General features: G+C 40.5%; 1 long non-coding RNA gene across 1 annotated transcript; it reads left to right on the forward strand.

The window, feature by feature from the left end:
* Positions 1-206: 206 nt before the first annotated feature.
* Positions 207-1,928, forward strand: LOC120753471 (uncharacterized). Its single transcript, XR_005701104.2, has 3 exons — positions 207-303; positions 1,334-1,429; positions 1,822-1,928. It is a non-coding gene; the product is annotated as an uncharacterized LOC120753471 (long non-coding RNA).
* The last annotated feature ends 9,956 nt before the right edge of the window (positions 1,929-11,884 follow it).

The following is an 11,884-nucleotide window of genomic DNA, read 5'->3' on the forward strand; positions in this document are numbered from 1 at the left end:
GTGCCTTGCGTATTTAGTCAAAGGGTGGTTAAATTAGGTTTGCTGCCATTCTTCTTTGTTTCTTTTTTCTTTTTTTTTCATAAAATTATATTCCCTGAAGTGGTATTGAGAAAATGAGAGGTGAACTGCAAGACTGTCTCTATTTTACAACACAGGAGTGTGACAGGGCATTTCCTTCCTGGTGGCAGTGACACTGTTTCTTCCCTAGAGAAGGCCATAATGTCCAAGAATCCAGAGGGGGAAAAATGCACGAACACCAGCCTGACTCTAAAGTCTTGGACACACCCAAGAGGAAGGAAAACAGTAAGTAAAAATTTTCTACAACTGAAAAATTATTCGAGATCGTGCAAGGAGGAGGGTGGTTGTACTGTAAATTTGGTAAACAACAGGTAGAATTATGCTGTGAAACTGACAGGTTTTCATGTTTGGTTTTTTTTTTTTCCATTTCTATCCAAGTATTTGGATGAAAACAGCAGCAGTTTTCTTGCTCTAGATTTTCTAGTTTTATTTGTAGGATTCCCCACGTAACAGGATGATGACTGAGGAGTGTTAAATACAATCTGAAGAGCTGCAGAGGTGATGGGTGCTTTGGATGACGCTTTCTGAGTGTCTTTTACCCTTTTTATTAAAGTAAACCAGCTAAATCATACAGAAATAGTTCCAGCTTATATTTATGTTAAGCCAATCAATCTCTTGTGTTTCTATGTCTTTTTTTTTTTTTTTTTTTCACTTTGTCTCTAAATTTTTAGGCAAAGCACTGACTGAAAAATATAGATGAGTTTTACAGTATTTACACCACGGTAATGCACAGGGCTCCAAGTTGGAATCCATATCCTTTTAAGACAGATGTTGTTTAAGTGAATGTAAAGATGCAGTCCCTTCTTGAAAGTGCATACGAGAACCATCTGCATCAGGCACGTGCCTTGATTTGTGTCACCCTATGAAAGATAGCACCTTTTGTCATTCCCATTTAAGCCTTGAAATGACAGCGCATCATCGTGTGGTTAATTTCAAAGAATTCTAGCTTCACAAAGTTTAGTATTTGTCAAAGAAAAGAAGAGTTATACATAAGGAGAAAAGCTAATCGCAAATAATTTGTATGTACAGAATCAAAAGACTGTCCACTGCCCTCACTGAGGTAGTTCACTGTCACCTGGGTTCATTTTGTATGGGAGATATTCCCTTTAGTCACCCAAAGCAGCTGAGAACACGCTTATGGCAGATGAGGGGTTGCCATTCTTCACTTGCCTCTCACTCTTACTTGCATCCTTTTCTAATTTTTTTCTCTTTCATGAGTATTTTTAGGTTTTAATTTGTATGTTTTGTTGTTCAGGTTGAGCTCCTCCATGAAAAAGAAGGACTTGCAGTCTTCCTCACTGCACTGATAACTTTTGGATTCCAAGCAGCCCCCTGGAATCCATGGCAGCAGGTGGGGGAGGGCTGCTGGCCTTGGCAAACTGCAGGGCATGTTTGAGATCCAGAAGTGCCTGCTGTACTGGGTGGGCAGTCCTGAGAGCTCTGCTGGTGCAGAAGAAGTAGAGTTCAGCAGCAGTCCGTGGGTGTGCAAACATCCCACTCACAGCCCACGCTTCCATGACTACTCCATTGATGCCATGGTGGCTGCTCCATTGGGCTTACGCTAGATCCTGCCTTCTATTCCACTTTTCATTCTCTCCTTTCAAGGGCTGCACGAAGGTCCAAGCCTTCAGATATGAATTTGCTGGTTTGTGATTCTGACATTCAGATTTATTGATGTTTGATTTTTCAACTTGACAAAACCTCGCTTTTGTTTTCTAATCCGTTTTCCTTCTTTCTCTACAGTAAAATCTGCCAGTCACGGGAAATTATGTGAATGATTCTGTGGAGGCTCACCCAAGATTGCCAGACTCATTTTCATGCATGGCTAAATGCAGAATTGAACCTCGTGCTCCAGAAGTGAAAGGTTATTGATTTTAGATAATTTTAAAATGATGCTATAGGAGTTGATGCAGCTACTGTCACTCTATTCTAATCCTGGTTTTTGTTGACTCTGCCCTTGCAAAGGCATTGCTTTCTGTCAGTGATTATGAGGAGAGATTGGTTTTCAGTGCTGTGCTGATTCAGCACAGCAAAGAATCAGTACATTAGGAAGGACTGTGAGAGAATTTTAAATATTGGTAGAGTACCAAACTTCTACTGTTACTATGTCTTGGAGGTGAAATTCCAGTGTAATTACTGTACCAGGCAATGTGGGAGAGGTGACAGCTCTCTGAGTCATATGAGAGAAAAATGGAGAAACCTTGTATGCAGTTTTTGGCTTGCTAGTGTCACTGCTGTAAAATTGTGATGTGCAAAATACAGGCCTATAGAGCTAGTGTGCGTTCTACTGGACTCTCCAGTTATTAACAAAACGACATGGACAGCTGAGTAATAATTAACTCTGCCAATTCAGTCTCTTTGCACTTTATGGAATGATACTCTATAATCTTGAGGCCGCTTCTTGGGTTGGTTTGTTGTTTTTGGTTTTTTCTATCTTCACAAAGTTAGGTGCTTTCATAAATACAATATGCAACTTGGTTAGTTTTGGTGGACAATGGGGTGCCCTTCTGTACATAAAGCTCCCTAATCTGTACATCCACCCAATGGTGTGACACTGACGTAGAAACTGAAGTAGTATGCCATTAAACACCAAAGAAACAGGTTTGTTGGTTTGTTTGTTTTTTCCTCACCTGGAAATGTGCATAGCTGTGCTTGGGACTAAACAGGTAAAATGGGGTTAAGGGAGTAGCTACCGAATATTCCAGCTCGAGATGATATGTGACACAGAACTTGCCTTGGTATCAAACTATTGCGAAAAAACTGGATGAGTAACATAGATTAATAGGAGAAATGGGAGTCAGACAGGTGAAGTGAAAAATGAACGACTGTGCATCTCACAGGACAAGAATTAAGCAAAAAACAAATCTATACATTAGGTGTTGATGCTATACCCTAGAAAGGTCAAAAATGCTGTTATTTATTTCTTGTTTTATGGGGTATTGTTTATGGACTATGTACTTCTGCAAAGATAGTGCTTCAGTGGTTTTGGTAGGTAGCACTGGATTTCTCTAGAACATGTCCCACATGAGTCATGGGAACATGGATGATCTCAAAGGCCCAATGATGTGAATGTTGTGTCTGTATCACCTTATTCAATCAGAGTGAGCTATCACATATTAAACGTGCTTAAAAAGCAAATGAGTCACCTTGAAATATCTGTTGCATAAAAATCACTCTGTGTTACATTGATACAACACAAATATTTGTTATAAGCAGGTGAAAGAGGAACTGGAAATATGGATGTAAGGACCTCATCTGGGCATGTTTACCACATAAAGTCAACTATAATTATAATAGCAAATTGAAAGCAATGCCCCCAGTAGTTTACGAAGTTTGGGGTCCTAACAAATAAAAGAGATGCCAGTATAGGTAGCAGAGTGAAATGAAGAATCACAGGAACTGTCTTCTGCCAATTCTCTGTTCTGTGGCTCATAAGTGCTCTGCAAAGAGGAATAATGACACTCAGAAAGGTCTGAGAACCACTTGCTAAGAAATGCTAATTATTATCAGTGTATATTTCAGGCAAACTCAGGAATCAGAACAGATAGAAATGAACCCTCAATTGTGTCTGGTTATACCCAGGAAAACCAGAAGTCCTTTTGCAGTTGTTTGTTTACCAGCCACGTCTGCCCTATATATATAATGTGCACAATTATCTATAATGAATATATACACACACATACGCAAGCATATAAATGCATATATGCACATATATCTTGCTGAACATTAAGGTTGCTCTTTAAGAATGACCTGACACCCTTGGATTCCGTATCTTTGGGGAGCAATAGAGGTCAACATGCCTGCTACTGTTGTGTTCATTTCAGCACGGGGAACTGTGTGAAAATGAGAACGTTTACCAAGAACAGACAAAGAATTCCACACAAGACAATTAAATCCATAAAGGCAAGATGAAGACTACAGGACACCCAACAGGCAGCAGAGTGCCAACGCACACTACTTACTGAACACGCCTGAAACACAAATAAGCAGTCATGGCTAAACAACAAAGGAAGATAAAGAGGGTGCTCTTCCAAAAGCTAGAGAGATACGTAAATGAAAAACAAAAAAAACCAAAACCAAGCCAAAGTATCACTAACACTGACTGATATACTCTTATAACTATTATGGGTCTGAGACCTAACTACTGAGAATCAAAAATTGGTCAACATTCTTTTTTCAATCCATCAGGAAGGAAAAAATAGTCAGTGAGTCTGAAAATGACAAGGGTATAAACTGAACTCTCAGGGAGGGCAGAGTCACTGGAGAGAAGCTGAACAATTTATGTCCTTTGTTCACTGTGGAAGATGGGTTTGATGACCCTAACAGGATGCCAGGTGCCCACCAAGGCTGCTCTAGCACAGCCCTCCTCATCTGGACAGGGAAGAGAAAATATAACAAAAGGCTTGTGAGTTAAGGATAGGGAGAAATCACTCACCCATTACCGTCATGGGCAGAACCTCCTCCCTGTCCTTCTGCACTGACCTTGGTGTCTGCAGAGTTGTTTCTCTCACGTGTTTTTGCTCCTCTCTGTGGCTGCAGTTGTGCAGGGTTTGTGGTTTCCTCTTCTTAAATACATGAGCCATAGGCATTACCACCCTCACCGATGAGCTCAGCCTTGGCCAGTGGTGGGTCCAGCTTGGAGCTGGTTGGCATTGGCTCCATCAGACGTAGGGGAAGCTTGTGGCAACTTGTCACAGAAGCCACCCCTGTAGCCCTCCCCTTCTATCAAAACCCGGCCACACAAATCCAACACAAAGAAATCAGGGAAATTATCCTTCCAGATCCCTTTTGGGGTATTCAGGGAACTTGGCAGAGGCTGTCTCTGAAACTGAAATACCTGGAAGGAGTAGTGGTACAATAGGCAGATGAATGCAGATGAATCTCCAGGATCTGAAGGATTTACCCATGAAGTCTAAGAGAACTCAGGGCTGCAATATCTACAAAAGCAGTGTGTAACATGTCTCTTTTCTAATCCTCAGTACATGAAAATCAGGTGTCAAACACAATTTCCATCTTTAAGAAAGGTTCAAGGGTATCTGGCCACTTAAAATTGCCATCTGCTCCAGGTGAATGACTAGATATTGTAAGAGATGGAATTAGTATCTACCTGAATAAATATTATCTTATCAGTGAGAGTTAATAAAACTCTCAGAGTTTTTCTAAACGGGTCAGAGATATATAAATAAGGATCATCTGACTGATACGGTCAACTCAGATTTTTAAAATGTGTCTGACAGAACTTTTTAATTGAGGTGTTTTAGGAAAATCAAGCAACACAAAGCTGTCACTGGCATAAGAAGGAAGATACTGAAATGGATGAGAATATGATTTGAAATATGAGAACAGAAGATAGACCATAATTGGATAGAAGAAAAGGGTCAGTTCTTGCATAGGAGGGAGAACACAGGCAGAATTCCATACTATTCCATGTATTCTTAAATGTCCTGAAGAAGGGAGTTTATTAGCAAGGAGACAAGGCTTTGCTGGCTATAGGAGGTTGTCATGGGTTGGCACAGTTTTGTTTCTAGTTATGGAGAAATGTAGAATGTATTTCCCGGTCAGGACCTGGGAATTGCTTTAGAATGGACAGGAACCTATCAGAAGGTTAGTTGGAATATTGGCACCTAGTTTGATCACTAAAAATGTCAGTTGTGACTTTGGGAGGATACACATAAAACCCCTTGATTTCCTGCAGGTCTCTCTTTTTTTTTCCCTTTGGTTAGAGAGAGAGAGAGGTAACATCGTGCTGTAGGCAGGGGTTGGCTGGGCCTGGGCAAAAAGGCATTTCTGATCCTGCCTGGGTTCTTTGATTCCAGACTGCCCAGGCGCTCTGATCTCTGATCTTTCTGTGAGTTCTTCGCCCCCCTCACCAGCGTGGCCTTGAACATCCAACACCATGAGCTGCAGAGAGAGAGAAAAAAGTACCCTGGGCAGATTTAACCCTTTCCTGGCAGCATGAAGCTTCCAAGGTTTAACCCTTCCCTGAGAGAGAAAAGAAAAGGGACAGAGTGAACATAAAGAAGAAACAGCATGAAGTCAGTGGAGTGAGAGTGAAAAGACTTTTGGGACAGGGGGTTGAGGAGTTTGCCATTCTATCCTTATTGAGCCATGGAAATGAACTTCATATGTAGATTATCCCTTTAAATCATGGGAAAGATAAGCATTTGGGGAGATGATTGTTTAGATTTGTGTGTGGATTTGAGCAAAGGTGTTTGTGATGGACTAAGTGATATTAATCCCATAAGATGCTTGAACAGAGATAGAGATGAGAAGCCTCCTGCTTCAGTGAAGAAGTGAGAAGATATCTCTGTACCTTGAGATGAAGAATCCTTTGCTTTGGAGTTATTCATCTTTAAAAGGTGACACCCCAGTATGCAAAAGTCTAAGACCCATGACCCATGAGCAGCTTGGGAAACTGCTCCTGGGAGGGTCACAAAGGCAGATTTCCCCAGGCAGCTGTTTTTGTGACAGTTAAAAACCCACAAGGGTTTCTAGGGTTCTAGGTTGTCAGTGGGATCCAGGACTCAAAGAGAGTCTCCTCTCCTAAAGACTGGTGAAAGGATATTTCCAAATGGTGAAACTGACTGAAAATTACAAGTTTTGTCTCTTTATGTTGTTTTGTAGGAAAGCTAACAGTTTGTAAGGGGAGGGAAGAGTGTTTTTGGAGTTTCATTCTGTTTTGTTTTAGTTTTTTTCCCCCCAGCTTTCTGTTTCCATTCTTTTAGTGTGTTAATAAAATTATTTGTTCATTTTTAAGCTTGAGCCTGCTTTGCTTTTCTCCTAATCTCTCTCCCACAGAAAAAGAATAAATGCTAAGACCACTACACTAAATTTGGCAACTAGAATTTGGTGATCGTGAAACCACTGCAGAGGTTATGCAAGGCAGTAAGGATGAGGGAGACTGCATAGCCTGCAGAAAGATTAACTGTAGAAAAAACCAAGTGCAATTCAGTATCGATAATTGTAGATTGGTACATTTGGGGAAGAATAATCCTATCTTCACACCTTGGATAATTTCTAAGCTGACCTAAAGGTCTTCAGGAACAAGACCTTTGCATTATGATAGGCAGTTACATGAAAATATCACTTAGTAGCAGTAATTCAAGGGGAAAAAAAAAAAAAAAAAAAAGGTTAGGAATGATTAAGAAGCAAATAGAGAACAGACTTGTTTTGTTCAAGTCTGTTCAAGTCCATATGCTATGGTAAAAATCCAGGATTCTGGTCCATTTATCTGAGACAGGATACTCCAGAACTGAAATTACTCGGAGATGACCAAGGATGGTCAGAGGAATACTGTGATTACCATCACAACATGCGAGGAACCCCATCCATTGAATATCCAAGAATCTTATTTGGAAAAATGCATTATATAGTGGGAAGGTAAGAAGGGGATTGCAGAACTGAGAGGTCTGGAGAAAAGTGGAGTTGGATTGGCTTTTTCCTGGCTCTTCTAATACAAGCATGAAAGATATCGGAAGATAGTACGATCTTCATTCAAAACAAACATGAGGAACTCATTCTTCAGACAGTCTGTGTGGACTCCTTGAATGACTTTCTGGATCAAGGAATTTGTAAAGAGGCAAGGAGAGGCTGGAAAAAACTTTGGAAGAGATGCTGTAGAGTCCAGTAACTAGATAAATCACATAACCTGACTTGAAAATGTTTGAAGGCTGGGAGGCAGAATGTCCAACTGAAACCACTGTTCTGTTTTTTCTTGAGTGTCCGCTCCCATGACTACTGTGGGAGATGGAGCACTGTGCTAGGTGGACCTGTGGTCTTCACTGGTAAGTTCATACATAACCTTCTCATTGTACACCAAAGTCAGAGTTAAATAAATGAAGTTATTAACAGCTTAAATATATTTATGGCTTTCAAGCTCCCTAAGTAAATGTATTGTTATGAGAATTTAGGACCAGAAGGAGCTTTAAGAACCTAATCCACCACTTTGTTCCATGGCAAATCAATTACACTGGTGTCGTTGGTGACAAATTTGTCTGACCAGTTCCTCCAGCTTTCGATGACGGAGGCTCAATGGCCTCATGAGTAATCTGTGTAAGTCTCACTGTTCATACTATGAGCAGGATTTTTTCCCTGTCTAACTGGAATCTAACCAGCTGTTGTTTGCTGCAAACCCTTAGTTAGCTGCAAGCCTGAGCTAAGATTGGAGGCGTCCTAGACTTCTGAAGAATGTTGTCCACTAACTTCTGTGACTCTGGAAATAGCCTGAACACAGGCTTCACTTTTAATGTAGATAATAGTTACTTGTTTTTCATTTTGGTTAATATGACCAAGCATGGTCAGGGATTATTTCTGTATCCTTTTACAGTTTTTCTTGTTATTCTAATGTCTTATCTCTTCACTGTTTTCTGGCTTCAGGTAAACTTTCCCTGAGCAGTACTTTCTAAACACAGTATGTTTTGATCTAGCTGCAGCAAAACCTATTTGAAAGGTTTATCTACAGAAAAAGTGGAACAAAAAGATTTCTTTTAAAATATTCCTGAAGAACAGCATGTAAGTATTTTCTTTCCTGTAAGCTCTAATTCTGGTTCTGCATGTAATTCACTGAACTGTATGTGTTTGAGATTAAATGTTTGAGCTTTCTCTCATACTGCTGCTCAGTTCAAGCAGACTCTGCCTCTTGCAGATGATGATTAATTGCATTCCCCATTCTCCAGGTACCTGACTTGAGAACAGGGTTTTGCCTGGCGGAAATGCTAAGCACCTACAGATTCAACTGAAGCTGATGTGGGCTGCTCATGTAAAACATAGTGTTCTCAGAGTTGTGTAAGCCTTTATTAAAAATCAGCTCAATTGGGGCATTTCAGCAAAATGTCTTAAGCTTAATTTCCTTGTTCTCAGTCTCCACTCTCCAATGGAAGAGCGTTGTCTTCTCACTAGCCATGAATTGTGAAAATCAGTTTATTGGTGCAAGTGAAACACTCTGGAGCAGGAGCGGTAGCCATTCTTGGGAAATGAATGTCTATGAACAGGCTTTAAATTAGTAAATAGCCATGAGGTGATATGAGGAACTAAAAGGAAAAAAAAAATGTTAAATATGCTCCTCACTGGTGAACACTGACTATTCTGTGTACAGAATGAAACAAACATCCTGTGGAAAAACAGCGTGTAACGATGTATTTGAAGGCTTCATCATGCTGTGGATTGTGCAAAGAAGCCAACGAAAGATTGCACGAGTGCTTTGATTTTGGTGGTTTTAAACTCATTGCAGGGCTACAACATCTGCGATGTACTTTCAATACGGGTTTGTAAATGTACGTGGTATAGAGGTCTATTTGTAGGTTGTAAAGTCTAGCAGTTTCAATGAAACAATGCTGTTGTCAGTCAGCACATTGGCCCAGGGAGGAAAATACTGTATTTCTTTTTCTTGAAGACGGAACTTACAAAAAATTACCACTATGGAAAATTACCCTTTATTTCTAGTTCCCTGTAATTTAAGAATTTATAAAAATGTTGCTATTTGAATGTCAAACTCGATTGGTTATGCCAAGGATTGCAGAACAATTTTCAGTTTCCCATATATGAAGGAGGAGGAATGATAGTTTTCAGTAGCTTCGGTCTATCTTCTGGATCAAAAAATTCAAAGCGATCATGGTCACACTGGAATTCTTAAAAATGGCTGATATCTATGCAGGAATTCCCTTGGAGAAAATAACCAAATTCTCCTCCCTGCTTCCTCATTACCAAAGCTGGGCATTTGATTTCAGTGATGGGAGATTTTTAGTTTGTTGCCCTGTGAATTCAGGCCATTCAGTTGAAATGGGGCAGTGATTACTGACAAGCAGTGGGCTACTAAATTATAGAATGGCTAAAGATATTTGAGTTACTTCATGTATATTTCTAGTGAAAGCCTCGAGAATCATCTCTCTGAGATTTTTCTAGTGTCTTTTCTTCTCATTGTACCCTCTCCACTCCCAGTCATTCTCTTGGGATCAGTGTGACAGATCAAAGGCTGAGATGGGGCATGTGCCTGAGTGATGACTCTCCTTTCCCCCTTCAAGCTCTCTGCTAGCTGTGTCCATGGATATCTCCTACGGCTGTTAGCATCGAAACTAGACCTTCAGATTTACAGAAGGACATACTGTGGCATATCAGAATTAATTCCCTGGATTCTTCCTAAACTAAGATGTATGGTAATAACACTAATCTGACAGGATAGTGTGTGGACAACAATGCCCATTCGTGGCATTTACTTTTCTTCTTTGTGTTCTTATTGTGGCATATCTGTACGAGAGAACAAGTCCACATTTTGCATTCCTTCCCCATATTTTTCCAACCCTTGTTCAGCAGAGTACCTAGGTGTGTGTGCATCTCAATCCATTTGCTTGTCCTGTTACAATAACTGCTGAGTTGGAGCTATCAGTGTTGGTCACAGCTGGAAAGATTTTGTAAAACTTCTGATTTGGATTCCCCATGTCCTACAGCTTGACATGCACAAGCTGGAAAATGTGTTTTGAGGGTGTTTTGGTTTTGTTTGTATTTACACTGAGTGATCACTTCCTGCAGTGCTTTGAATCTCCACCTTTTGCTATTTGAACTTGCCTTCTGATTCTCTTCGTTGCTTCCCCTTCCTCCCTTTATAGTTTTGTTATGTTCCTCTGGAGCGTCGATGACGTTTTCCTTAGCTATTTAGAACAACTTTTTTTTTTCGCTCCAGACTGAGTTCATCCCTTGAAGAATCCCTACAGTTCTGGATGTTCTGACAGCCGAAGCTCGTGGCCACCCCAACTGTCATGAGGATTTTTGCCACACTGTAGTTGGATTTCACAGATACATTCATTCATTGTGGGGTTTTTAGTTTTCAGTGAACCCTCAGTATATGGCTTTGCTTTAACTATTCCCCAAATGACATTATTATTATTATTATTATTATTATTATTATTATTTTATTTTGACCACAGATGTATTAGGCAACATGCTCTTCAGCAGCTTGTGGCAGTAATGGAAGCACATCTGATTTGCTGCTAGGTAGCACTGCGTCCAAGAGAACCTTCAGCAGAAATCCTCTGAAGCCCTTTTCAAGATGTAAGAAAGCTGCTCCTTGCAGACCTGAGAAGTTCAAAGTAATTCAGTGAACACCCTGGTGGTTGCCTCGAGGTTTGCCTTCCAGCAGACGCCTGTGTCTCACCGTGTCACTGATTTGGACACAAACCATTTAATTATAGTAGGAGCTTGCAGAAAGGTTTCTGCCCAGGTGGCCACTCCGAAGGTTAATCTCTTGCCCAGGACGGTTTGAAACTTGCTGTCACAATGATTGGAGTTTCCAGCCTGACTGGCAGTGCCAGGAACTAAGGTGTGGTTTCTAATCGAGTGGGATTCCCATCTGTCCTCACAGTGGTATTTTTCTTGTTGCCCATCGACTGAATAACCCTCCAGCTCAGTTGGCCAAAGGAGAGTGGTACGTTGCTCTTATGTATATTTTATGGAGCCCCTCCCACTAATATGACTAGCTGGAATATCTGTAAGGCTGTGCTTGTTCTGAAACCACTATTGATTAAATGCTGAGATGAATTTTTTTTTTTAGAAGCTGTCATTGGAACATGCTTAGACTGCACTTGCTGTCAGCTTAACAGTCATGTTTCTGTGTCTTCCTCTAAATTCCTCTCCCAGCTGGGCTCTTTCATATCTTAGCATTAAAATAGTTCCTTCCTAATTAGACAGATCTCTGTCATGATAATCATCTTGAGAACGTATGCTGTATTTTCATACTGTGTATCTTTTCACAGATCAGGCCCGTGCTTCATAATTTCTCAAAACCGTAATGCGCTGAACAGATCTCTCACCAAGC

Source organism: Hirundo rustica, chromosome 5 (genome assembly GCF_015227805.2).
Source record: "Hirundo rustica isolate bHirRus1 chromosome 5, bHirRus1.pri.v3, whole genome shotgun sequence".
Taxonomy (NCBI): Eukaryota; Metazoa; Chordata; class Aves; order Passeriformes; family Hirundinidae; genus Hirundo; species Hirundo rustica.